At 36.2% G+C, this 2,869-nt stretch overlaps 1 pseudogene; it reads right to left on the bottom strand.

The window, feature by feature from the left end:
* Positions 1–653: 653 nt before the first annotated feature.
* LOC113473827 lies at positions 654–2,858 on the bottom strand (annotated as a pseudogene).
* Positions 2,859–2,869: the final 11 nt, after the last annotated feature.

Below are 2,869 nucleotides of genomic sequence, written 5' to 3'. Positions count from 1 at the left end.
TAGTCACCCCGGGTTAGTTAACCCAGACCTTTGTAGACATAATTATAGTTACGATTTTTATTCAGTCGAGGTCATTCCATATTACTTTCGCTTGCTGTTTTATAGTCATAGACTCTCAGGCCCCGTGATTAGTTTATTGATAAAATGAGTCATGAAATGCTTCACGTCCAACTACACGTAATAACTGTTTAACTATAAGCATTATACATAAATATCCATGATATAAATTTGAATAATGATAGGCAAGTAGACCGAAAAATCTATCTATACAACTATCATCAGGATTTTAATTAAATTAATAGTAATCTATGTAGCTATGTACCTACAAGTTCATACATGAATGGAAAAATGTCTACGTTATTTCTTAGGAGTGTTCTAATAATATATACCAAATGTAACTAGCTGTACCTATCATTTTACAATTATCTATTTAAGTATCTATGGTTTAAATGTACATATAACATACCTACTGTACGCTAGGTTTACTTAAGCCATAGGATTTTTCAACTCAATATCTAGTGCCTTACCTACAAATAGTTATGGTGTTATGTACATAGGAGCTGCTACACTAGTGTAATAAATATCCATCGCACTCTCAAAAACACAAAAACCTCAACTCAAAAGCCGGAGACAATAAATTCTTCGGTTCAGCTTTACGGCATATCTGGATAATATTTTAAGCCAAGTGATTTCATCAAGAAAACGTATATATCAGTCATTTCTTCAATAGATTTCATGAGTGGAGTACCTTGCCCATGCCCAGCATCTTGTTCTACTCTCAACAATAGTGGGTTCTTCTGATATGGGAGAGACCCAATCTTTTCTTGTAGTGTAGCAATGAATTTGTACGAGTGTAAGGGTGGTACTCTATCATCATGATCACCGGTCAGAACTAATGTTGCTGGATATTGAGTGTTATTAGGAGGCACTTTGATATTATGGAGAGGGGAATATGACAAAAGATTGTGGAAATGTGTTTTGTTATTAGGTGATCCAAACTCTGATTCTGAGTAATATGCGATGGTGAATTTATTGAACCTCAACATATCCAAAGCTCCAACCAATATCAGAGCTGCTCCATATAATTCAGGTCTTTGATTTAAACAAGCTCCTACTAACAGTCCTCCATTTGATCCTCCCATTATGGTTATGTATTTTGGCTTCGTGTATTTTTTATTAATCATGTACTCCGCTGCTGCTTGAAAATCGTCAAAACAATTCTGTTTCTTGAGTAAACGTCCAGCATTGTGCCAATCTTCACCCAATTCACCACCACCCCGAATATTGGGAATCGCATAAATTCCGTTAAAATGACGCAAAAACATACATCTACTAATGGAAAAAGTTGGCAGTACACTAACACCATAGCCTCCATAGCCGTAAATAATGACAGGATTTCTCCTATTCCTCAAGGCACCAACACGATGAATAATGTACATGGGGACTCTTGTTCCATCTTTGCTACGGAAATACACTTGCTTTGTTTGGAACAATGTTGGTTCGAATTCTGGAACTATTGTTTCCCGGAAAATAGTTGGTTTGAAATCATCTTGATCAGTAATGTTTTCTGGTATGTTGCAATGATAAATAGTACCAGGTTGTAAGAATGATGTAAATCCATAAAACACTTCATTATATTTTCTTCTACCTGAAATGTGTGTGATCTGTCCAAGATCTAACGGGAAAGAGTGTAGACGTTTTCCAGTGTTGAGATCATGTAGGTCCATAACACTTCTCACGTTTTGGATGTAATGGACAATCAATTTATTATTAGCGACAGCGGCTACTACATCTAATGTTCTATTTTCATCTTCAGGTATCAATGTTTTCCAATTTTTTTCGCAAGGATTGTTCAAATTTATTGTTACTACTTTACCTTTCGGTGCATTTTTAGTAGTTTTTACAATCAATTCGGGTCCATTGTTTGCGATAATTTCATGGTGATGATCCATACCAGGGATTACTGTTTTGAGGGGAAATTTACCAGAAATTTTTCCATCAGGTAAACTGTGTAAGTCGAAATAGTGGAGGTCTGAACCTTGAGTATTATTTGAAGTAGATACCAGCAGGTATCTTCCACAATCAGTTACTTCTGAGTGTAAGCCGAGAGAGCGACCATTAGGAAATTCAACCACTGGTATATCTTTGTCTTGTTCTGTCCCCAAAACGTGGTAGTATATCTTTTGACCCATGTGCGCGGTTGTTTCCGTTCCATCAGCCGTACCATTTATATCACAATATTGATTGTAAAAGAAACCTTTATGATCATGAGTCCACGATATGGAAGGAAATTTCACGTTCTTCAAAACCTCAGGATAGTCTTTACCCGTATCAACATCTTTTATGTGCAACGTATTCCAGTCGGAACCAGATTTACTAAGACAATAAGCAAAATGCTTTCCATTGTCTGAAAACGCATACAACTTCAAAGCTGTTGTTCCATCTTTAGATAGCTTGTTGGGGTCTAAGAAAACTTCTGTAGAACCTGTTAAATTCCTTTGGACATAGAGTATACTGTGATTTTGTAACCCCTTGTTATGAAAATAAAAATAGTTATTTTCTTGACGTTGTGGTGCCGAGTATTTTTCATAGTTGGCCATTCTCAACAATTGTTCCTTGATAGCCTCTCTGTCCGTGTGGTTTTGGCAATAAGGATTACTGATATTGTTTTGCATAAAATTGAATATTTGTGTTTCCGCACAGTGAGGGTATTCCAACCATCTGTAAGGATCCTTTATTTTCATACCATGATAGTCGTCTTCAACAGTTTCATCTTTACGAACTTTGGGGTAAGGTCCAGTAAATTCTACTTTTTCTGCTCTTTCCTCTGAAGGATGTGGTCCACTTTCACATGACATAGATGATGAAG

The sequence above is a fragment of the Diaphorina citri genome, unplaced genomic scaffold (assembly GCF_000475195.1).
Source record: "Diaphorina citri unplaced genomic scaffold, Diaci psyllid genome assembly version 1.1 scaffold120054, whole genome shotgun sequence".
Classification (NCBI taxonomy): domain Eukaryota; kingdom Metazoa; phylum Arthropoda; class Insecta; order Hemiptera; family Psyllidae; genus Diaphorina; species Diaphorina citri.
Note: the sequence above shows the minus strand (reverse complement) of the source record. Positions and strands in the feature narration are given on the sequence as shown.